Source organism: Penicillium diatomitis (assembly GCF_028827545.1).
Source record: "Penicillium diatomitis strain IBT 30728 chromosome Unknown utg000009l_segment0_segment0, whole genome shotgun sequence".
In the NCBI taxonomy this organism is placed as follows: Eukaryota; Fungi; Ascomycota; class Eurotiomycetes; order Eurotiales; family Aspergillaceae; genus Penicillium; species Penicillium diatomitis.
Genome location: NW_026623181.1, coordinates 1,192,879 through 1,220,181, shown reverse-complemented (window position 1 = coordinate 1,220,181; position 27,303 = coordinate 1,192,879).

Sequence of the window (27,303 nt, the reverse complement as noted above, 5' to 3'; positions counted from 1 at the left end):
TAGCGTTAAGATATACGCCGACGATATCCTATTATTCTGTTTCCTATTTTCTAATAGTTACTAAGGTTATAAATAATTTTACAGAAGTATCTTTCGTAATAGGAGCGTATCTTTTATTAGGTTAGAAATCGATACTAGGAGTTTAGTAGTTCCTATAGATAATCTATCTCGCTCGAAATTCTAAGATAAAGCTATTAGAATTATATTTGATATTATAGATCTATTTCCCTAGTAATATTTTAGTATCTTTTAGTAGTTTATTAATTAGGGTTATTATATTCGAGGCTTAAAACTTTTTTAACTAGGTCTTCTTAGCTTCGAACTATTATATAATAAATTCTGTTTTTATAGCTTCCCTATAGGTCGAGGATATTTTTACTATTACGGATCGAATATTCTTAGATATAGTATATAAAATCCTAGGTCTAATAAAGTTATCCGGTATCGAGGTAGTATAAAGAATACCTCCCTTAGTTTAAATTATAAGATATACTAAACCCTTATCCTTAGTTTCCTCGACTAGGCGTATTCTTCCTTTTTATATATAACGGACTATACCCTTATCTAGGGTTCTTAGGATAGATTATCTTGAAGAATAGCGTATAGGTAAAGTAGATCTTCGAACTATTCTGACCTAGTCGGTATAAAAAGTTAGTTAATTTATTAATATATTAATTAGGTTAATCGAGGAATAACGGGAATTTTGTATATCTCGAATCCGATTTTTTAAGATTTATAGTAGTTCTGTGTCTTAATAAGCCGGTTAAGATAGTATATTTTTATAGGCCTTTTTTACTTTATTTATATTAATAGTCTTAGGGGTTAGTAGAAATATACTAGGAATTTTTTTAATACTTTAGATTAGAATATCGTATTATAAATAACTAATTTCCGAAGTTTATAAAGTTATTTATCGAGGTCTTTCGATCGTATTAATTAATATTATTAAGTTAGTCGAACCCCTTTTATATAGAATTTTTAGTGATTTATAGCGGTTATTTTAAGTTAACTAAGGGTAAAAGTTAATCTAAGAGATATTACCAAAATTATTAAACCGTTAACTTATAATATTTTAGTTATCCTATTTTATAAAAGAATTTATTTCCTAGATCGTATTTATATTTTCTATATTTTAGGGTTATTTATATTATAGAGTATCTTAGCCTCTTTTCCTTAGTTAGATTAGAATAATTTTATTACTTTAGCTTAGTAGTAAAATTAGTATATTTTATAAAATTTAGCGTTATATCGGTTAGACTTATAGAATTAGGAGATTTTAGACCTTTACAACTAGGGATATTTAGCGTCTACGGGTAGGCCAAGTAGTTTAGGTAGGTTCGTCCTAAAATATTCCCGTATTATATAGTTATAAGCTTCGGTCAATAATTCGTAAGTTATTAAGTTCTTTTTATAAAATATTTAACCTAATATTCTAGTTAATATTAATATTTTATTTTAGAAAATAGTAATTTATCGATAGTTCTTCCTAAAATATAATATCTCGATAGGTAGAAACTTAGCGTGTTTTCGGGTTATAGATTCTGAATTAATAGCCGTTCTCCTCTTTATAACTAATAAGAAAACTAATCTAGGCTCTCGGGGCTATTTTCTGGCTTTAGGTCCTTTTTTCTTTTAGGATATAGATATAGGCTTTAGAGTACTAAACCCTAAGAAAGCCTAAGTTAATTAGTTTAATCTATCTTATTCTGTTCTTTTTGTGCTAAAAGTTATTCTATTTTTCTAAAGGTGATTTTAATTTATTTAGCCTTTTGATTCTGTTTAAAATATAACTAGTTATAAGAATAGCTTCGGGCTATAAGAATACGGGAGTATTTAGTATCGTAACTATTAGAGTTCTTATATCCTATATAATAATATAACTAGAGTTTTCTGAGACCCTATTTTGTTTATATATATAAGGTACGCTGACTGAAAATATTATTCCTTTCTGTTTGGCCTAAGATTGAAATTTATAGAAGCTCTGGTTACTATCTATTCGAATTTCTATCGGCTAAATACTATATTTATTAAAAATAGTCGTATAGAATTTAATTAACTTATTAGATACTTATTCTTTTGTTTTTAATAGTAAGCTCTATCTGAATCTAGTAGTATTATTAACTATAATTAAGATATTTATTAAGTTTCTGATACCTATAGGAGAGTAGGGCTAGATATCGATATATAAAAATTCCTAAGGGATTTCTGATTTAACCTAGGTTATATAGGATATAATTCTCTTAGATTTTACTAATCTGTATAGTTTATAATCGAAGGTCGTATTACTATAGATATTATTACTAATATGAGTCTAGTTAATTTTCGTAGTTGGTTATCTAATATAACTAAGTCGGGAATAAGTAATTTAAGGTGTAATAGTAGCTATTATATAGGCCTATTAAACTTAAGTTATTTTTAGGATCTAGTCGGTAGGTCGGAGTATTCTTATGTATAAGAATAGGATACCGCGTTTCCGATAGGTATAAGCTAAAGTAGTATTAGATTCTAGGTTAATAAATTTATTTTCCTAGTCTTTCTAACCTATTTTGTGTTCCTAGAATATTTAAGTTATTAATAGTAGGTTATATACGCTATCTAGTATGAATTTATAGTTGATATCTAATAATTTTGAACTATTTAGGAAAAGTAATTTAATTCTTATAATTACTTTTCCTATAGACTTAACGGTTCGTTCTTCGGTAGTTTAGTATTAGTAAGATAACTATTATACTATTAAAATTTTATAATAGCGTTTATATTAATATAAATAGATCGAGAAGTACCGGAATCTATAATCTATTTATTCTTTAGTAGATCTCCCGTTACTAATACTAATTTCGGAAAGGTATTCTCACGAGGTTTATTATAGTATGATTTTAGGCGAGCTAAAAAATTATACTCTACGTTTTAAACAGAATAAATAGGGTTAATTTAGGTAGTATTAGCTAAGGCTAGGATATTATAGTAATATTCTGAAGAGTTAACGAAATATTCGGAGGAGTTAATAGTAGTATTTATATTAATATCCTTTTTACTTTTATTTAAAAAGGTATTAGTCGAAAGCGTATTAGTTATTGCGTTTATTATTTTATTCGTTAATATAGTTTTAATAGTAGTAATTCTATCTTTCCGAATTTTGTTATTGTAAATAGTCGATACGTTCTCGGGTCTTAGAGTATCTAGGTTATCTTTGTTTTTCTAGGGATAATTAACCTAAATACCTTTAACTGGTTTCTAGGTTATAGGTCGTTCGGTAATAATAAGATATAGATATTTCTTTACCGGATAACCGTGGATTCTATAAAATACGTAATTTCTATTTAGTATTAGTTAAGTAGGACTATCTACCTACTCTTTTGTCTAAATCTAAATTAGTTTTCTATATAGTAGCGCGTTTTTGAGAGGTAGGTATTTACTCTCCTTATTATTCTTATTATTCTTTTTCGAAACGGCTGAATTAATAATATCTAATACGGGTAGATTTTTTAAATTATTAATAACCTTATTGAAAATACTTAGTAGATTAGAGTTTGTGATCTTACTCGGATTTAAGTACTTTTTGGCTAGTTTATTACTTTTATTAGTAGTAAGGATAGGTATATTAGTTAATACGCCTTTCAAAAGGATAGCTAAAATAACTCTAGGTTAGACTAGGTATTTTCGAGAGAGTTTAGTATAAGATCGTCGTAATTCTTTAGCGAATTCTAAGCTAGATAAGAACTAGGACCGGTCTATTTAAATAAGCTTAATGATTTTCTTATTATAAGTTATAAAATTAGCTATATATAGGATATCCTTTAAAGTACTAATGAATTTATCCGTAAATTCGTATGATTTTCCAGAAACCGTAACTTAATCTTAAATATCCTTAGAAATAGTACTCTATAGCTATCCTTAGATTCTGTAGGAGTAATCGAACTATTTCTTTGTATATAGGTCCTTAGTATCGGGTCTTAGGATATTTACGTCTAGGAATCTGTGAAGTCGTATTTATCGTAAGGTAATAGTCGTAGTTAAAAGCTACTCGTTAAATTATTTAGTATTTGTTAAAACCTTTAAGTTATTTAGCGTAAACTCTTTCGGAGTATTAGTAACTTAGGTTATAATACTATTTTGCGGTATAGTAGCTAGGTTAATAAAGTTGCTATAGTCTACTAAGTAAACTGCTATTTTTACGATAAGGATTTAAGGATTCGATAATTTAAGAAAAGGAAGTTTTTGTTATAAAGGATTTAGTCGTGAGTAAGACTTTAGTAGGTATCATCAAATTAAGCCCTTATTAATAAGGGTTCTTAAGTATAAAGGCAAATAATTTGGCTTATGATCCTATAATATAGTTTTTGTAGGACTATATATAAATATAATAAGCGTGATCCTATAATATAGTTTTTATAGGACTACGTAAATATAATTTGCGTGACCCCTTAGCGTGTCTATATAAACAAATTTCTAAATGACTCCGCCTAAACGTTCGAAGATATTAAATCTTAAGCAGAATTAATATAATCAGAGCGTTATAAGCTATAATATTCCCGCTCGAAGGAATATAGGGTATCAAAATAAATTAAGAAAACGATCTTAAATGCTGAGATAGTCGGGCTTATAACCTGAGAGACCTAGAAAGTCTATAGGTACAGGAAGTAGCACGAGATCTGAACGGGTTAGGGAGAGGAAGAAGGGAAAACCTGCCTACGTAGGGGAAAACCTCTAAACCTCTTAATACTAGGCGATAGCTGGTCCTGATTATATACTACTTAGCACCGAGGGAGGAAACTCTATTATTTCTACCTATCGAGATATTATATTTTAGGAAGAACTATCGATAAATTACTATTTTCTAAAATAAAATATTAATATTAACCAGAATATTAGGTTAAATATTTTATAAAAAGAACTTAATAACTTACGAATTATTAACCGAAGCTTATAACTATATAATACGGGAATATTTTAGGATAAACCTACCTAAACTACTCGGCCTACCCGTAGATACTAAATATCCCCGGTTATAAAGGTCTAAAATCTCCTAATTCTATAAGTCTAACCGATATAACGCTAAATTTTATAAAATATACTAATTTTACTACTAAGCTAAAGTAATAAAATTATTCTAATCTAACTAAGGAAAAGAGACTAAGATACTCTATAATATAAATAACCCTAAAATATAGAAAATATAAATACGACCTAGGAAATAAATTCTTTTATAAAATAGGATAACTAAAATATTATAAGTTAACGGTTTAATAATTTTGGTAATATCTCTTAGATTAACTTTTACCCTTAGTTAACTTAAAATAACCGCTATAAATCACTAAAAATTCTATATAAAAGGGGTTCGACTAACTTAATAATATTAATTAATACGATCGAAAGACCTCGATAAATAACTTTATAAACTTCGGAAATTAGTTATTTATAATACGATATTCTAATCTAAAGTATTAAAAAAATTCCTAGTATATTTCTACTAACCCCTAAGACTATTAATATAAATAAAGTAAAAAAGGCCTATAAAAATATACTATCTTAACCGGCTTATTAAGATACAGAACTACTATAAATCTCAAAAAATCGGATTCGAGATATATAAAATTCCCGTTATTTCTCGATTAACCTAATTAATATATTAATAAATTAACTAACTTTTTATACCGACTAGGTTAGAATAGTTCGAAGATCTATTTTACCTATACGCTATTCTTTAAGATAATCTATCCTAAGAACCCTAGATAAGGATATAGTCTATTATATATAAAAAGGAAGAATACGTCTAGTCGAGGAAACTAAGGATAAGGGTTTAGTATATCTTATAATTTAAACTAGGGGAGGTATTCTTTATACTACCTCGATACCGGATAGCTTTATTAGGCCTAGTATTTTATATACTATATCTAAGAATATTCGATCCGTAATAGTAAAAATACCCTCGACCTATAGGGAAGCTATAAAAACAGAATTTACTACGTAATAGTTCGAAGCTAAGAAGACCTAGTTAAAAAAGTTTTAAGCCTCGAATATAATAACCCTAATTAATAAACTACTAAAAGGTACCAAAATCTTACTAGGGAAATAGATCTATAATATTAAATATAACTCTAATAGCTTTATCTTAGAATTTCGAGCGAGATAGGTTATCTATAGGAACTACTAAACTCCTAGTATCGATTTCTAACCTAATAAAAGATACGCTCCTATTACGAAAGATACTTCTGTGAAATTATTTATAACCTTAGTAACTATTAGAAAATAGGAAACAGAATAATAGGATATTATCGGCGTATATCTTAATACTATAATTAATAACCGGATTATTTTTATAAAATAACTAATAGGATATAAAAGTTATAGTCTAAATAGCGAGGAATACTTATATATTTTAAACTAAGTCTTATATAGTCTACGATAAGCTAGTTACTTATAGTATAAACTTTTCAAAAATAATCTGGCTTAACTTAGCTTAACTCCCTTAATCTCAGAACCTTATATTTTCTAAAATTCTAATATAATAGCCTTTATCATAATTTATATAGATAATATTCTAGCGACGGGATTAAGTAAAAATATTATAATAATTCGTTCGGGATTAATTAAGAGACGTAAGTTAAAAACCCTTCTATTTAAATAGTTTCTTAGATATAATATTATTAAAGAAAAAGGTCCTTATATAATTTTTATAAATTAATAGGCCTATTTAACTAAATTACTTTATAATAAGGGTCTCGAAAATTATAATCTATTACTAATTCTAATATCCCTATCTTAGAAAATCCCTTAACCTAATAATAATCCTAATAATCTAAATAATAAGGGATTCGATAAAGGGATTTATATAAAGATAATAGGAAGAGTAGGTTAGTTATCGATTAAAATAAGACCTAATATAGTAGCCGCCGTATCTAAATTATAACGACAAAATAACTCTCCGAGATATATAGATATAATAGCCTATAAAACGCTACTAAGATATTTTATAGGAATAATCGACTTTAGAATCCCCTTTACTTATAAACCGAATAAAGGCCTTAAAGGTTTTATTAATTCCTCTTTTGCTAATACTAAGAAGGATAAATTAATAGAGGTATATATATAGTTTTTCGCTAGAAGTCTAATATTATAGAGCTTAAAAAGATAGGAAGTTATTATATAATCCTTAAGTATAGCTAAATATTATATATTAGTAACCGCTATAAAGAAAGGCTTATACCTAGCTAAAATTACTACTAAATTATACTTAATAGAACCTTTAAATCAAGAAGGAGACTTCGAAAATAATATACTAATTACGTTATTTTGTGATTCCGATAATATAATTAAGAATATAAACTATCCTAAGATTAGTCCGAAATTAATATAGATCTCTATAAGATACTATTTAATTAAGGATCTTATAAAGAAGAACCTTATTTAATTAGTGAATATTCCGAGTAAAAATAACGCTACTAATATCTTCACGAAAATTAAACTGAACGGTATATTCCAAGCCGATCGTGAAAGATTACTTAGAATACGTCTACTAAAATAACTTAGATATTATACTTAGGTATTCTTATTTATACTACGTATAAAGATATATATTAAAAAAAAAAAAAAAAAAAAAATTAGTTAGTTATATAGCTAGTCCTAGGGGGGGTATAATAGAGTTTCCTCCCTCGGTACTAAGTAGTATATAATTAGGACTAGCTATCGCCTAGTATTAAGAGGTTTAGAGGTTTTCCCCTATGTAGGCAGGTTTTCCCTTCTTCCTCTCCCTAACCTATTTAGATCTCGTACTACTTCCTGTGCCTATAGACTTTCTAGGTCTCTTAGGAGTTTAATAGTTCCTATAGATAACCTATCTTACTCGAAATTCTAAGATAAAGCTATTAGAGTTATATTTAATATTATAGACCTATTTACCTAGTAAGATTTTAGTATCTTTTAGTAGTTTATTAATTAGGGTTATTATATTCGAGGCTTAAAACTTTTTTAACTAGGTCTTTTTAGCTTTAAACTATTATGTAGTAAATTCCGTTTTTATAGCTTCCTTATAAGTCGAGGGTATTTTTACTATTACAGATCGAATATTTTCGGATATAGTATATAAAATACTAGGCCTAATAAAATTATCTAGGATAGAGATAGTATAAAGAATACCTCCTCTGGTTTAAATTATAAGATATACTAATCCTTCGTCTTTAAGTTCTTTAATCGGGCGTATTTTCCCTTTTTGTATATAATAAACTATTCCCTTATCTAGGGTTCTTAGGGTAGATTATCTTAAAGAACGATATATAGGTAAAGTAGATCTTCGAACTATCCTAACCTAGTCGGTATAAAAAGTTAGTTAGTTTATTAATATATTAATTAGGTTAATTAAAGAATAACGGGAATTCTGTATATCTCGAACTCGATTTCTTGAAATTTATAGTAGTTCTATATCTTAATAAGCCGATTAAGATAGTATATTCTTATAGGCCTTTTCTATTTTATTTATATTAGCGGCCTTAGGGGTTAGTAGAAATATACTAAGAATTTTTTTAACGCTTTATATTAGGATATTATATTATAAATAACTAATTTCTAAAGTTTACGAAGTTATTTACTAAGATCTCTTAAATATATTAATTAATATTATTAAGTTAGTCGAGCCCCTCTTATATAGAATTTTTAGTGATTTATAGCGCTTATTTTAGGTTAACTAAGGGTAAAAGTTAAGTTAAGAGATATCCCTAAAATTATTAAATCGTTAACTTATAATATTTTAGTTATTTCGATTATTCCGATTTATAAAAGAAATCGTTTTCTTAGTTATATTTATATTTTCTATATTTTAAAGTTATTTATATTGTAGAGTATCCGAACCTCTTTTCCTTAGTTAGATCGGAATAATTCTATTACTTTAGTTTAGTAGTAAAATTAGTATATTTTATAAAATTTAGCGTTATATTAGTTAGACTCGTAGATTTAGGAGGTTTTAAATATTTACGACTAGAGATATTTAGTGTCTACGGATAGACCGAGTATTTTAGGTAAGTTTATCCTAAAATATTCCTATATTATAAGATTATAAGCTTCGATTAATAATCCGTAAGTTATTAATTTCTTTTTATAAAATATTTAGCCTAATATTCTGGGTGATATTAATATTTTATTTTAGAAAATAATAATCTATCGATAGCTCTTCCTAAAATATAATATCTCGATAAATAGAAACTTAATATATTTTCGGGTTATAGATTCTAAACTAATAGCTATTTTCTCCTTTATAACCGATAAGAAAACTAACCTATACTCTTAGGGCTATCTTCTAGCTTTAGGTTCTTTTTTCTTTTAGAATATAAATATAGGCTTTAGAATACTAAACCCTAAGAAAGCCTAAATTAACTAGTTTAATTTATCTTGTTCTGTTCTTTTTATACTAAAAATTATTCTACTTTTCTAAAGGTAATTTTGATTTATTTAGTCTTTTAATTCTATTTAAAATATAACTAGTTATTAGGACTACTTCGGGCTATAAGAATATAGGAGTATTTAGTAGTATAACTATTAAAGTTTATATACCCTATATAATAATATAACCAGAGTTTTTAGAGACTCTATTTTGTTTATATATATAGGGCGTACTAACTAAAAACGTTATTCCTTTTTATTTAGCCTAGGATTAAAATTTATAGAAGCTCCGGTTACTATCTATTCGAACTTCTGATAGCTAAGTACTATATTTATTAAAAATAGTTATATAGAATTTAATTAACTTATTAGATACTTATCCTTTTATTTTTAATAGTAAGCTCTATCTAAATCTAGTAGTATTATCGACTATAATTAAGATATTTATCAAGTTTCTAATACTAAAAGGGGAGTAGGGTTATATATCGATATATAAAAATTCCTAAGGGATTTCTGATTTGACCTAGATAATATAGGACACGATTCTTTTAGATTTTACTAATCTATATAGTTTATAATTAAAGGTTTTATTACTATAGATATTATTACTAATATAAGTCTAGTTAATTTTTGTAGTTAGTTATCTAATATATCTAAGTTAGGAATAGGTAATTTAAGGTATAATAGTAGCTATAGAATAAGCCTATTAAACTTAAGTTATCTTCGGGATCTAGTCGGTAGATTAGAGTATTTTTACGTATAAGAACGGGATACTACGTTTTTGATATATATAGGCTAAAGTAGTATTAGACTCTAGGTTAATAAATTTATTTTCCTAGTCCTTCTAACCTATTTTATATTCTTAGAATATTTAAGTCGTTAATAGTAGGTTATATATACTATCTAGTATAAATTTATAGTTAATATCTAATAATTTTAGACTATTTAGGAGAATTAATTCGATTCTTACGATCGCTTTCTCTATAGACTTAATAGTTCGCCCTTCGGTAGTTTAATATTAGTAGGATAGACTATTATACTTTTAAAATTTAACGATAGTATTTATATTAATATAAATAGAACGAGAAGTACCGGAGTCTATAATCTATTCGTTTTTTAGTAGATCTCCTATTACTAATACTAATTCCGGGAATATATCCTTACAAGAGTTATTATAGGATAATTTTAGGCGAATAGAAAAATCATACTCTATATTAGGCTAAATATAGTTAAGTTAGATAGAATTAGCTAACGCTAGAGTACTATAATAATACTCTAAAGAGTTAATAGCGGTATTTATATTAATATCCTTTTTACTTTTATTTAAAAATGTATTCGTCGAAAGCGTATTAGTTACTATATTTATTAGTTTATTTATTAATATAGTCTTAACTATAGTAATTCTATCTTTTTGAATTTTATTATTATAAATAGCCGATATATTTTCGGGTCTTTAAGTATCTAGGTTATCTTTATTCTTCTAAGGATAATTAACCTAAATATCTTTAACTAGTTTCTAGGTTATAGGTTATTCGGTAATAATAAGGTATAGGTATTTCTTAACCGGATAACTATAAACTCTATAAAAGGCGTAATTTCTATTTAGTATTAGTTAAGTAGGACTATCTATCTACTCTTTTATCTAGATCTAAATTAGTTTTCTAAATAGAGGCGCGTTTTTAAGGGGTAGGAATTTATTCTCTTTATTATTTTTCTTCGAAACGGCTAAATTAATAATATCTAATATAGGTAGATTTTTTAAATTATTAATAACTTTATTAAAAATACTTAGTAGATCGGAATTCGTAAGCTTACTCGGATTTAAATACTTCTTAGCTAGTTTATTACTTTTATTAGTAGTAAGGATAGGTATATTAGTTAATATACCCTTTAAAAAAATAGCTAAGACGATTCTAGATTAGACTAGGTATTTTCGAGTAAGTTTAGTATAGAAGCGTCGTAATTCCTTAGTAAATTCTAAGCTACTTAAGAACTAGGACCGGTCTATTTAAATAAGCTTAATAATTTTCTTATTATAAGTTATAAAGTTAGCTATATATAGGATATCCTTAAGGGTACGAACGAATTTATCCGTAAATTCGTAGTATTTTCCAGAAACCGTAACTTAATCTTAAATATCCTTAGAAATAGTATTCTATAGCTACCCTTAGATTCTATAAGAGTAATTAAACTATTTCTTCGTATATAGGTCCTAGATTTCGGGTCTTAGGATATTTACGTCGAGGAATCTATAAAGTTATATTTATCGTAAGGTAATAGTCGTAGTCGATAGCTATTCGTTAAACTATTTAGGATTTATTAAAACCTTTAAGTTATTTAGCGTAAACTCTTTTAGAGTATTAGTAACTTAGGTAATAATACTATTTTATAGTATAGTAGCTAGATTAATAAAGTTACTATAGTCTACTAAGTAAACTACTATTTATACGATAAGGATTTAGTATTTAAGGAAGAGAAGTTTTTATTATAGATAATTTAATCGTAGGTAACCCTTTAGTAGGTATATTTAAATAGAGCCCTTATTAATAAGGGTTTTTATTATTATAATAGTAATAGTATAAAGGTAAATAATTTAGCTTATAATCCTATAATATAATTTTTATAGAACTATATACTAATATAAGAAGCGTGATCCTATAATATAATTTTTATAGGATTATATAAATATAATTTACGTAACCCCTTAGCGTGGCTATATAAATAAATTTTTAAATTAAATAATTCTGCCTAAACGTTCGAAGATATTAAATCTTAAGCAGAACTAATATAATAAGAGCGTTATAAGCTATAATATTCCCGCTCGAAGGAATAAAGGGTATTAGAATAAATTAAGAAAACGATCTCTAGTGCTAAGATAGTCGGGCTTATAACCTAAGAGACCTATAACGGTCTAAAGGTATAGGAAATAGTACGAGATCTAAACGGGTTAGGGAGAGGAAGGAGGGAAAACCTGCCTATGTAGGGGAAAACCTCTTAACCTCTTAATACTAGGCGATAGCTAGTCCTGATTATATACTACTTAGTACCGAGGGAGGAAACTCTATTATACCCCCCTAGGACTAGTTATATAACTAACTAATTTTTAATATATATCTTTATACGTAGTATAAACAAGAACGCCTAAGTATAATATTTAAGTTATTTTAGTAGATATATTCTGAGTAATCTTTTACGATCGGCTTAGAATACGCCGTTCGGTTTAATTTTCGTAAAGATATTAGTAGCGTTATCTTTACTCGGAATATTTACTAATTAAATAAGGTTCTTCTTTATAAGATCCTTAATTAAATAGTATCTTATAGAGATCTATATTAATTTCGGACTAATCTTAGGATAGTTTATATTCTTAATTATATTATCGGAATCATAAAATAACGTAATTAGTATATTATTTTCGAAGTCCCCTTCTTAATTTAAAGGTTCTATTAAATATAATTTAGTAGTAATTTTGGCTAGATATAAGCCTTCCTTCGTAGCGGTCGCTAATATATAATATTTAGCTATACTTAAGGATTATATAATAACTTCCTATCTTTTTAAGCTCTATAATATTAGACTTCTAGCGAAAAACTATATATATACCTCTATTAATTTATCCTTCTTAGTATTAGTAAAAGAGGAATTAATAAAACCTTTAAGGCCTTTATTCGGTTCGTAAGTAAAGGGGATTCTAAAGTCGATTATTCCTACGAAATACCTTAGTAGCGTTTTATAGGCTATTATATCTATATTTCTCGGAGAGTTATTTCGTTATTATAATTTAGATATAGTAGCTACTATATTAGGTCTTATTTTAATCGATAACTAACCTACTCTCCCTATTATCTTTATATAAATCCCTTTATCGAATCCCTTATTATTTAGATTATTAGGATTATTATTAGGTTAAGGGATTTTCTAAGATAGGGATATTAGAATTAGTAATAGATTATAATTTTCGAGACCCTTATTATAAAGTAATTTAGTTAAATAGGCCTATTAATTTATGAAAATTATATAAGGACCTTTTTCTTTAATAATATTATATCTAAGAAACTATTTAAATAAAAGGATTTTTAACTTATATCTCTTAATTAATCCCGAATAAATTATTATAATATTTTTACTTAATCCTATCGCTAGAATATTATCTATATAAGTTATAATAAAGGCTATTATATTAGAATTTTGGAAAATATAAGATTCTGAGATTAAGGGAGTTAAGCTAAGTTAAGCTAGATTATTTTTAAAAAGTTTATACTATAAATAACTAGCTTATTATAGACTATATAAGGCTTAGTTTAAGATATATAAGTATTCCTCGCTATTTAGACTATAACTTTTATACCCTATTAGTTATTTTATAAAAATAATCTAGTTATTAATTATAGCGTTAAGATATACGCCGACGATATCCTATTATTCTGTTTCCTATTTTCTAATAGTTACTAAGGTTATAAATAATTTTACAGAAGTATCTTTCGTAATAGGAGCGTATCTTTTATTAGGTTAGAAATCGATACTAGGAGTTTAGTAGTTCCTATAGATAATCTATCTCGCTCGAAATTCTAAGATAAAGCTATTAGAATTATATTTGATATTATAGATCTATTTCCCTAGTAATATTTTAGTATCTTTTAGTAGTTTATTAATTAGGGTTATTATATTCGAGACTTAAAACTTTTTTAACTAGGTCTTCTTAGCTTCGAACTATTACGTAGTAAATTCTGTTTTTATAGCTTCCCTATAGGTCGAGGGTATTTTTATTATTACGGATCGAATATTCTTAGATATAGTATATAAAATCCTAGGTCTAATAAAGTTATCCGGTATCGAGGTAGTATAAAGAATACCTTCCTTAGTTTAAATTATAAGATATACTAAACCCTTATCCTTAGTTTCCTCGACTAGATATATTCTTCCTTTTTATATATAACGGACTATACCCTTATCTAGGGTTCTTAGGATAGATTATCTTAAAGAACGGTGTATAGGTAAAGTAGATCTTCGAACTATTCTGACCTAGTCGGTATAAAAAGTTAGTTGATTTATTAATATATTAATTAGGTTAATCGAGGAATAACGGGAATTTTGTATATCTCGAATCCGATTTTTTGAGATTTATAGTAGTTCTGTATCTTAATAAGCTAGTTAAGATAGTATAATTTTATAGGCCTTTTTTACTTTATTTATATTAATAATCTTAGGGGTTAGTAGAAATATACTAGGAATTTTTTTAATACTTTAGATTAGAATATTATATTATAAATAACTAATTTCCGAAGTTTATAAAGTTATTTATCGAGGTCTTTCGATTATATTAATTAATATTATTAAGTTAGTCGAACCCCTTTTATATAGAATTTTTAGTGATTTATAGCGGTTATTTTAAGTTAACTAAGGGTCAAAGTTAATCTAAGAGATATTACTAAAATTATTAAACTATTAACTTATAATATTTTAGTTATCCTATTTTATAAAAGAATTTATTTCCTAGGTTATATTTATATTTTCTATATTTTAGGATTATTTATATCGTAGAGTATCTTAGCCTCTTTTTCTTAGTTAGATTAGAATAATTTTATTACTTTAGCTTAGTAGTAAAATTAGTATATTTTATAAAATTTAGCGTTATATTAGTTAGACTTATAGAATTAGGAGATTTTGGACCTTTATAACCGGGGATATTTAGCGTCTGCGGGTAGACCGAGTAGTTTAGGTAGGTTCGTCCTAAAATATTCCTATATTATATAGTTATAAGCTTCGGTTAATAATTCGTAAGTTATTAAGTTCTTTTTATAAAATATTTAATCTAATATTCTAGTTAATATTAATATTTTGTTTTAGAAAATAGTAATTTATCGATAGTTCTTCCTAAAATATAATATCTCGATAGGTAGAAACTTAGCGTGTTTTTAGGTTATAGATTCTAAATTAATAGCCGTTCTTCCCTTTATAACTAATAAGAAAACTAATCTAGGCTCTCGGGGCTATTTTCTAGCTTTAGGTCCTTTTTTCTTTTAGGATATAGATATAGGCTTTAGAGTACTAAACCCTAAGAAAGCCTAAGTTAATTAGTTTAATCTATCTTATTCTATTCTTTTTGTACTAAAAGTTATTCTATTTTTCTAAAGGTGATTTTAATTTATTTAGTCTTTTAATTCTATTTAAAATATAACTAGTTATAAGAATAGCTTCGGGCTATAAGAATACGGGAGTATTTAGTATCGTAATTATTAGAGTTCTTATATCCTATATAATAATATAACCAGAGTTTTTAGAGACCCTATTTTGTTTATATATATAAGATACGCTAACTAAAAATATTATTCCTTTCTGTTCGGCCTAAGATTAAAATTTATAGAAGCTCCGGTTACTATCTATTCGAATTTCTATCGGCTAAATACTATATTTATTAAAAATAGTCGTGTAGAATTTAATTAACTTATTAGATACTTATCCTTTTATTTTTAATAGTAAGCTCTATCTAAATCTAGTAGTATTATTAACTATAATTAAGATATTTATTAAGTTTCTGATACCTATAGGAGAGTAGGGCTAGATATCGATATATAAAAATTCCTAAGGGATTTCTAATTTAACCTAGGTTATATAGGATATAATTCTCTTAGATTTTGCTAATCTATATAGTTTATAATCGAAGGTCTTATTACTATAGATATTATTACTAATATAAGTCTAGTTGATTTTCGTAGTTAGTTACCTAATATAACTAAGTCGGGAATAAGTAATTTAAGGTATAATAGTAGCTATCGTATAGGCCTATTAAACTTAAGTTATTTTTAGGATCTAGTCGGTAGGTTAGAGTATTCTTGCGTATAAGAATAGGATACCGTGTTTCCGATAGGTATAAGCTAAAGTAGTATTAGATTCTAGGTTAATAGATTTATTTTCCTAGTCTTTCTAACCTATTTTATATTCCTAGAATATTTAAGTTATTAATAGTAGATTATATACGCTATCTAGTATGAATTTATAGTTAATATCTAATAATTTTAAACTATTTAGGAAAAGTAATTTAATTCTTATAATTACTTTTCCTATAGACTTAACAGTTCGTCCTTCGGTAGTTTAGTATTAGTAAGATATACTATTATACTATTAAAATTTTATAATAGTATTTATATTAATATAAATAGATCGAGAAGTATCGGAATCTATAATCTATTCGTTTTTTAGTAGATCTCCTATTACTAATACTAATTTCGGAAAGGTATCCTCACGAGGTATATTATAGTATAATTTTAGGCGAGCTAAAAAATTATACTCTATATTTTAAACAGAATAAATAGGGTCTATTTAGGTAGTATTAGCTAAGGCTAGGGTACTATAGTAATATTCTGAAGAGTTAACGAAATATTCGGAGGAGTTAATAGTAGTATTTATATTAATATCCTTTTCACTTTTATTCAAAAAGGTATTAGTCGAAAGCGTGTTAGTTATTATATTTATTATTTTATTCGTTAATATAGTTTTAATAGTAGTAATTCTATCTTTTCGAATTTTGTTATTATAAATAGTCGATACGTTCTCGGGTCTTAGAGTATCTAGGTTATCTTTATTTTTCTAGGGATAATTAACCTAAATACCTTTAACTAGTTTCTAGGTTATAGGTCGTTCGGTAATAATAAGATATAGATATTTCTTTACCGGATAACTATAGATTCTATAAAATATATAATTTCTATTTAGTATTAGTTAAGTAGGACTATCTACCTACTCTTTTATCTAAATCTAAATTAGTTTTCTATATAGTAGCGCGTTTTTGAGAGGTAGATATTTACTCTCCTTATTATTCTTATTATTCTTTTTCGAAACGGCTAAATTAATAATATCTAATATAGATAGATTTTTTAAATCGTTAATAACCTTATTAAAAATACTTAGTAGGTTAGAGTTTATAATCTTACTCGGATTTAAGTACTTTTTAGCTAGTTTATTACTTTTATTAGTAGTAAGGATAGGTATATTAGTTAATACGCCTTTCAAAAAGATAGCTAAAATAACTCTAGGTTAGACTAGGTATTTTCGAGAGAGTTTAGTATAAGATCGTCGTAATTCTTTAGCGAATTCTAAGCTAGATAAGAACTAGGACCAGTCTATTTAAATAAGCTTAATAATTTTCTTATTATAAGTTATAAAATTAGCTATATATAGGATATCCTTTAAAGTACTAATAAATTTATCCGTAAATTCGTATAATTTTCTAGAAACCGTAACTTAATCTTAAATATCCTTAGAAATAGTACTCTATAGCTATCCTTAGATTCTATAGGAGTAATCGAACTATTTCTTCGTATATAGGTCCTTAGTATCGGGTCTTAGGATATTTATATCTAGGAATCTATAAAGTCGTATTTATTATAAGGTAATAGTCGTAGTTGAAAGCTACTCGTTAAATTATTTAGTATTTATTAAAACCTTTAAGTTATTTAGCGTAAACTCTTTCGGAGTATTAGTAACTTAGATTATAATACTATTTTGCGGTATAGTAGCCGGGTTAATAAAGTTACTATAGTGAGAGACCTATGGGCCTACAGGCACAGGAAGCAACAAGAGAGACCAACAAGAACGGGTTGGGGAGAGAAGGAGAGGAAGAAGAGGAAACCTGCCCACGCAGGGGAAAACCTCTAAACCTCTCACCACACTAGACTAGACTAGGCAACAGCCTGACCACGCAAACCATACTAGCTGGTCCTGACACTAGGCAAACCACCCAGGATCCTCCATCACACCCCCCTAGGACCAGTATCATAGTTAGCTGTCTTTCTTCTAAATACATTTCGCTTGCAGAATTAAAATAAATCATGGAACGCTCAAAGTATCCGTTAAGTCCTATGGAAAATTCGCAAAATGCATAAATAGCTGTTGTGGTGGCCTGTTATGCTGTGTTTGGTGGTCGTATTTTCAAAAACCTTGTGCGGTCGTTTTGGAATGGGCTATTGGGTTTGATTTTTGTAAACATATCGGCCGCATTGTCTTTGCTTGGAATTTTGACTAGTTGAATGAGGTTTTTCTTTATCTAGTCTCTTGTCGAATGGTATCTGGTAGAAATCTACCGCAATTTTGGACTTATTTTTGGATAATTCAAGCTTTTGATAGCATTATCCGAGTCACAAAATAATTTAAGTGGTTTATTTTTGTCAAAATCACTATCATGATTCAAAGGATTCATCAATGTTAACTCGGAAGTAATATTTGCGAGATAAAAACCTTCTTTTGCTGCGGTTGAAATTGTACAGTACTCCGCCATATAAGTCGAATCTGTTATAATTTCTTGTCTTTTGGAGTACTATGAGATAGGACTTCTAGCGAAAAACTAAATATATCCTTTAGTGGATTTTGATTTTTCTGTATCCGCAAAGGAGGCATCGATAAAGCCTTCTAATCCTTTTTCCGGACTACATCCAAAAGGAATTCTAAAATCTAAGGTACCTGCAAAATAACGTAGCAGATTTCTATAGGCTAGTGCATCTGCTTTTCGGGGGGCATAGTTGCGTCTTTGTAATTTTGAAACAGCATATGCGATATCCGGGCGTATTTTGACTGACAGCCAACCGACTTTTCCTATCATCTTAGTATACACATCCTTATTAAATGCTTTATTATTTGGATCTTGATCATTATCATCAGGATATGGTATTTTCCAAGAGGGGGATATTGGAATTGGGGATAGATTGCAATCATCAAGACCTTTATCATGAATCAATTTTGCTAAGTAGGCTTTTTAGCTCATAAAAATTGAATCAGGTTCTTGGACTATATTATATCTAAGGAAACGCTTAAACGGCAATATTTTCAATTTGCGTTTTTGTATTAGGCCCGTTCTGATAATTTCAACTTTTTCAGTATCTCTAATAGCCAAGATGTTATCCACATAAATCATAACGAAAATAGTGGTATCATAGTTTCTGAAAATGTAGGGCTCAGATTTTAATAGCGTTAATTGAAGTTGTGCGAGGTTATTTTTGAATAATTCGTGCTATAAATGTCTAGCTTGTCGTAATCCGTATAAAGCCTGGTTTAAAATGTAAGAATATTCTTCTCTATTTGGTCTAAGTTGTTTATAGCCGGTAGGTTGCTTTATGAAAATGACACGATCGTTAATTACCGCGTTTAAGTATGCTCTAATAACGTCCTATTGTTCTGTTTTCTATTTTCGTATAGTGGCTAGTATTATAAAGAGTTTAACGGAAGCGTCTCCTACGACGGGGGTATATCTTTTATTAGGTTGGAAATCAACCCTAGGAGATTGACGATTCCCGCAAACAACCTATTTTGCACGAAATTCTAAAATATAGCCTTTAGTGTCCTGTTTAATATCATAAACCCATTTTCCTGGTAAAATTTTTGTGCCTTTTGGTGGGCTATAAATTAATGTGATAGTGTTAGACGCTTCAAACTTTTTTAATTGGACTTTTTCGGCTTCTAACTAATTTTCTGCAAAATCCGATTTCATAGCCTCTGTATGAGTTGATGGAATTTTGACTATAGCCGACCGGATATTTTTAGTAGAAACGTATGAATAACCAGGGCTAATAAAATTATCTGGTATAGATCCAGTATAAAATAAGCCACCTTTAGTATTTTTATATTCCTCGCTTTCCTCAATGGCCTATATTTTTCCTTTTTCAGGATATCGTACTATTCCATCTCCTAAAACTCTTAGGGTACTCTGCCGTGAGGATCTGCGGGTCGGTGAGGCAGATTTTCGTGTTGGAGACTTGGATCTTGACTTTCGGATAGGTCTGACTTGGTCACTTTAGAAATCCGGTTGAAATGTCTTAATTATGTTAATTGGGTTAATTGAGGAACTCCTGGAGTCTCGAATTTCAGAATGTCGTTTTTGTAAAATTTGTAGGGGCTCGTCGGGCGTTTGGGCACTTTTAAATGGTGTAGTTTCTTGAACTTTACTATATCGGTCTATTTGAACTGCGTTAGGAGTTGACGGAAATTGTCTAGGGAATTTTTCAATACTTAGAACTAGCACATTATATTGAAATTAATTAATATTTGATGTTTGTGAAGTTATATGTCGAGATCTTCTAGATATGTCAGTCAATACTGATTGCTTACTGGAGCTTCTTTTACTTGTGATTTTTGGGAGTCCTATCGGGTCAATTTGAATTTATCGGAATAATTTTAAGTCTTGGGGTTTGATAGTTAGTGTAATATATTCAGAATAATTCCGTTTTTCGTTTAATTCTATATCTTCCTCATTTTCAATTTGTGTATCTAGACGAGTTTCTGGTCCTCTTTTCCTTGGTTATATTAGAATAATTTTAGCACTTTGGGATAGTGATAAAATTGGAATATTTTGTGAAATTCGTCGTTGTATATATGGTGGAATTGGGACTTTCGGTATATTTGGCACGTTTAGTGGAGTATTTGTTTATCGCAGTACGGGAGCTTTTCCGACCGTAGGACCACGGACTTTTTGGATATTTTAGACTGTCTTATTAATATTTTGAGAATCTTTAAATATCCCTACGTCGTAACGCTCTAAAGTCTTGTCAACAATCTTTAAATCATCAATTTCCTTTTCCAGTATGAATGATCTAATATTTTGAATTATGCTGGGGGATTCCTTAGGAAAATGAGGATTTGTTGATAGTTCTTCCTAAAACGCAATATCTCGGTGGACAGAAACTTAGCGTGTTTTCGGATCGTAGATCCTAAATTAATGACTATTTTCACCTTTATATCTAATAAGATAACTAATCCATGCTCTTGGGGCTATTTTCTGGCTTTGAATTCTTTTTTCTTTTGGAATATGAATATATACTTTGGAGTACTATATTCTCAAAAATCCTAAGTTAATAGGTTCTATTTTTCTTGTACCTAACTTCTTATTCTAATAGTTATTCTATTTTTCAATTAGTGATCTTAGCTCGTTCGGCCTTTTAGTCCTATTTAAAATATAATAGGTAGCAATAACTGCTTCGGGCTATAAAAATCGAGGAGCTTAAGGTGTGGAAAGCATCAGTGTTCTAGCACCTTATATAATTAAATGACCGGAATTTTCAGAAACACTATTTTGTTTATGGGTATATAGTGCACTAATTATGAATGTTATACCTTTTTCTTTTGCCTAATTTTGAAATCTGGTAAAGCTTCTGTCACCGTCTATTCTAAATTCAGAAGGCTAAATACTATATTTATTATAGATATTAGTACACAGTTTGATTAATTCATCAGACGCTTATCCCTTAGTTTAGATTAGGATACCCTATCGAAATCTTGTCGTATCATCCACCACAATAAGAACATAAGAGACATTTTTGATTCTAGTTGGTGAGTATAGTTAGATATCGTAATGTAAAAATTCCTAAGGTATATTTGATTTTACCTGTGTTGTATAGGATATAATACGTTTTGATTTTGCTAATCTGTATACTTTATAATCAAAATTATCATCACCATGAACTTTATTACTAATTCGGTTATAGTTAATTTTTGCGGTGGGTTGTCTAACGTGGCTAAGTCGAAAATGTGCAACTTCTGGTGTAATTATTATTATCGAGTGTGCCAACTGAATTGAAGGGGTCTTTTTAATTAAACCTATAGGATGGATATTTCTTGTGTGTAAAAATGGAACGCCACGTTTTCGAAAGGTATAGGCCAAAATGTTATTGTTATTTAGGTCAACAAACACATTTTCCTAATCTTTCCAGCCCATATTATGGTTATAGTACATTTGAGTTGTCGATAGCAAATTGTATGCCCTATCTGGTATATATTCGTACGTGATATCTAAGGTTTTCGTTCTATTCTTTAAATCTAATTCAATTCTTGCGATGGCTTATCCTTTTGATTTAATCGTCCGGCCATTAGCTGTTTGATACTTGTAACTATGGTTATTTAGATTATATTTGTTGAATTTGACAATTGTATCGCTATTAATATAAATAGACCGAGAGGCGCCAGAGTTAACAATCTATTTATTTTTTGAGGAACTAATAGATACTATTGTAATATCTTAATCAAGATACGGATAAACGGAGAAATTGTATTCGATATCTTTATTACTGTTAATACTTTTGACGGTATTCCGCTTATTTTCTTTAACGGCAACTGATCCGTAGTAATAATTTAACGAGTCGATAGTAATATTTATATTTGTATCTATTTCCGTAACTTCTTTTGTTTCCTCGGCGAGAACTATACTATCTTTGCGGATTCTGTTATTATACTTGATTTACTAATCCTCTGGGTATAGAGCGTCTGGATTACTCTTACTTCGCTAAGGGAAATTAACCTAAATACCTTTAATAGGTTTCCAATTTATAGGTCGTTCCGAAATTACCAAGTGAGGGCATTTTCTTGCCGGGTAGCTATATATACCGCAGAAAGTATAGTTACTATTGGGTGTGTTTTGAGTTGGATCTTCAGTCTATTCCTTAACCTATATAACGATCTTTCTGGAGGGAGGAGGCTGGTTTTTGAGTGGTAAAAATTCACTCTAATCGTGCTTCTTACTATTTCTAGTCTTTTTGTTATTTATAACGGTAGATATAAGAATTCCAGAGGGAGGGATATTTTTCAAATCATTTATTATATCGTTAAAAATATTCAAAAGGTCGGAATTAGTAACTTCCTTCGGATTCTTATACCTTTTAGCTAGATTATTCCTCTTGTTGGCGACTAGGAATAGTATATCTACTATTAGGCCTTTCAGAAGTTGTGCAAGGACCTCTCCGGGTAGAATAGGGTATTTTCTAGTGAGTCTCGTGTAGGTTTAGCGCAGTTTTTCGACGAATTCTATGGCTATATTGAACTAGTTGCGGTTTAACTCTTAGAGTTCTATGATTTTGTTGATATAAGTAAGGAAATTAGCTATATACAAGATCTTTTTTAGGGTATTGATATATTAATCTGTAAATTCGTAATAAGATCTAACTATAACGACTTGATCTTAGATATCTCGTGAAGTTCCTTACTATAACTATCCTTGAATTTTGTGGGAATGGTCGTACCATTTTTTCGTATCTAGTACTTTCGGGTTAGGACGTAGGATATCGAAATCTAGAAACCGATAGAGTCGTATTTGTCGTAAGATTATTGTTGCTTTAAGAAGCTAGTCGTCAAAATCCTCCGTATTTATTAATATTCGTAAGTTATTCAAGGTAAATTCATTTAGAGTATCGGTAACTTAAGTGATTTCTCTATTAGGATTGCTATTGCGAGCGATAAAATTTGTGTAGTTATATTAGCCGGCTTTAGATTTTAGGAAATCGGGGTCGTGAAACGACATTTTAGTGGTTTAGGTGTTTTTGGGTTATTATAGGTAATGAGTTTATTTTGTGAGAGTGGGTGTTGTGGGAAGGTTATCACCTCTTGGGTATCACGTCTTTCGTGTTATTTTGTTGTGTATATATAGCACGTGTTTTGTGAGGTCGTGTTGTTTTGTTGTGTGTCACGTCTCTTCGTGAGAACGTGCTAGGAGTAACACGAAATTTATTTATACGTATAAATAATTTGGATTAGCGAATAAATAAACAAATACCCTTATAGTTAGGTTCTTTCCTGCTATATCGTGTACTGTTTGGTGAATTTTGAATCAAATGCCCTTATAGTCAGGTTCTTTCCTGCTGTATCGTATACTTTTTGGTAATTTAGGATATCTAAGTTAGAATACTACGAGGATATCAAAATAGGTTTGGGATACCACCGGTTAGATCACCACTAGGATATCAAATAGGATTTGGGATACCACCGGTTAGAACACCACCAGGATATCAAATCGAAGTCAAAAGAAGGGTCTCAATCACTGTCGCGATCGGGCTCATAACCTGAGAGACCTATGGGCCTACAGGCACAGGAAGCAACAAGAGAGACCAATAAGAACGGGTTGGGGAGAGAAGGAGAGGAAGAAGAGGAAACCTGCCCACGCAGGGGAAAACCTCCAAACCTCTCACCACACTAGACTAGACTAGGCAACAGCCTGACCACGCAAACCACACCAGCTGGTCCTGACACCAGGCAAACCACCCAGGATCCTCCATCATATAGTCTACTAAGTAAACTACTATTTTTACGATAAGGATTTAGTATTTAAGGAAGGGAAGTTTTTGTTATAGATAATTTAATCGTAGATAACCCTTTAGTAGGTATATTTAAATAAAGCCCTTATTAATAAGGGTTTTTGTTATTATAATAGTAATAGTATAAATATAAATAATTTAGCTTATAATCCTATAATACAATTTTTTGTAGAACTATACACTAATATAAGAAGCGTGATCCTATAATATAATTTTTATAGGATTACGTAAATATAATTTACGTGATCCCTTAGCGTAGCTATATAAATAAATTTTTAAATTAAATAATTCTACCTAAACGTTCGAAGACGTTAAATCTTAAGTAGAACTAATATAATAAGAGCGTTATAAGCTATAATATTCCCGCTCGAAGGAATAAAGGGTATCAGAATGAATCAAGAAAACGATCTCTAGTACTAAGATAGTCGGGCTTATAACCTAAGAGACCTAGAAAGTCTATAGGTATAGGAAGTAGTACGAGATCTGAACGGGTTGGGGAGAGGAAGGAGGGAAAACCTACCTACGTAGGGGAAAACCTCTTAACCTCTTAACACTAGGCGATAGCTGGTCCTAATCACACACCACTTAGCACCGAGGGAGGAAACTCTATCAAAACCTATCTACGTAGGAGAAAACCTCTAAACCTCTTAATACTAGGTAATAGCTAGTCCTAGCTATATATACTACGTAGCACCGAGGGAGGAAACTCTATTAACTATTTTTATTATAACTTATATAGATAATATTTTAGCTACTAGAAATACTAAAAAAATTAATATTATTAGAATAGGTCTAATAGAAAAGTATAAATTAAAGATATTACTATTCTAACGATTTCTTAGATATAATATAGTTTAAGAATCTAATTTAATTTTTATAAGCTAAAAAGCCTACTTAGTAAAATTAATTTTTAGTAAAGGCCTTAATAATGATAATCTATCTATAATCCTAATATCCTCTTTTTAGAAAATACTATATTCTAATAATAATAATTAAGATTTAAATAATAATCAATTTATTAAGAAAATATATACTAAAATAATAGGAAAAATTAGTTAACTATTAATTAAAATATACCTAGATATTATATATACTATCTTAAAGTTATAAAGATATAATAGTACTTCCTAAAAAGTAGATATACTAGTCTATAGAAACTTACTTTACTATTTTATAGGTACTTTAGAGTTTAGAATTCTCTTTAGATATAACCTAGAAAAAGGATTAGAGGACTTTATTAATATTTCCTTTACTAATATAGAAAAATTAAAATCTACTAAAATATATATTTAATTTTTCGCTAGAAGCCCTATCTTATAGTACTCTAAGAGATAAGAAATTATAATAGACTTAATTTATATAGCGGAGTATTATATAATCTTAATAGTAGTAAAAGAAGGATTTTATCTTATAAATATTACTTCCGAGCTAATATTAATAAAACCCTTAAATTATAATAGTAATTTTAAGAAAAATAAACCTTTTAGAATATTTTATAACTTAGATTATACTATTAAAAGCTTAAATTATCTAAAGATAAATCGAAAGTTAAAGTAGACTTCTACAAGATACTATTTTATAAGGGATTAAATAAGAAAGAATCTTATTTAAGTAGTTAAGATACTAAGTAAAGATAATATAGCTAATATATTTATAAAAATTAAACTAAATAGCCTATTCTAAGATAACTAATTAAGGTAACTACTTTAGTAAGATAGCTAGACTTAATTATTAGGGAAGAGAAAGCTTATAGTAGTTAGATTAGTATAAAGACTAATTCTTAGGGATCCTTACCGGTCCCTTCTCTAAGATCTATCTTATAGTTCTTCCTCTCTATACTCTAGAGGGGATTTCTCTTAATCCCCTTTCCTATTAATCGATCGATCGATCGACTAGCCGAAGTAATAGAAAGAAGCTACCGAAGAGATAACGATCCTTCGGTTTAAATATATAGGATAATAGGAAGGTCTAAGATGTTGTACGCGAGAATGGAAAAGCTTTAGAAGGACTTAGAAACTTTTATTCAACTTGGCTGCGTGGTATTAAGAATCTTAAAGGCTGGAGAGGAGAAAAAGAAAAGAGAAGAGGCTATAGTTCATCCTGAGTTTTAAGACGGTACGCGTGGTAGGCGTGGTATACGTGGTAGGCGTGGTATATATATCCCCTATCCTCCTATTTCCTATCCTCCCTTCTTATCCTAAGTCAGTCCTATTATACTTATAATATTACCCCCTCCTTTAAAGGACCTAGCCCTCTAGGTCTTTAAATTCTAGTACTAGTAGCATTAGTTCTATATCGTTTAATTAGCCTACTTATCGTCGTTCTTATAGTTGTTATTAATTTTATCCTTTAGCGCCGCCTTAGCCTAATTTTGTAGCCTCTTCGGTAGTCCCGGCTAATTAGGATACTCCCTATAGAATTCTATAATCCTTTCTAGTGAATTTTTAAAATTCCTCGCGGGATACTAGGTATCGTTATATTTATACCCTTTCTATTTTACTTAATACTATAACTTTCGGTACCGTAGCCGTACTACGAGGATCTTCTCGACTTCCTATTCCTACTCGCCTTTAATAATCTCTAGCGGTAGTTCCGGATCCGGTAGTTAGTCTTATAGCGGTTCCGATTTTAATACTTTTCGTAGCTTATCTAGTAAGAATATCGGATATATCTTTATAGAGTCCGGTAGTTTGATCTTATATATATTTCCTACCTTCTCGAGAATCTTAAAGGATCCGTACGCCTAGTAAGCTAATTTACGGCTAGGTTAAGGAGTTTTCTAATTTTTCGAAGTTATATAGACTATATCTCCGATACTAAAATCTTTAGGTCTACGATATTAATTAGTGTATTCCTTATATTATCC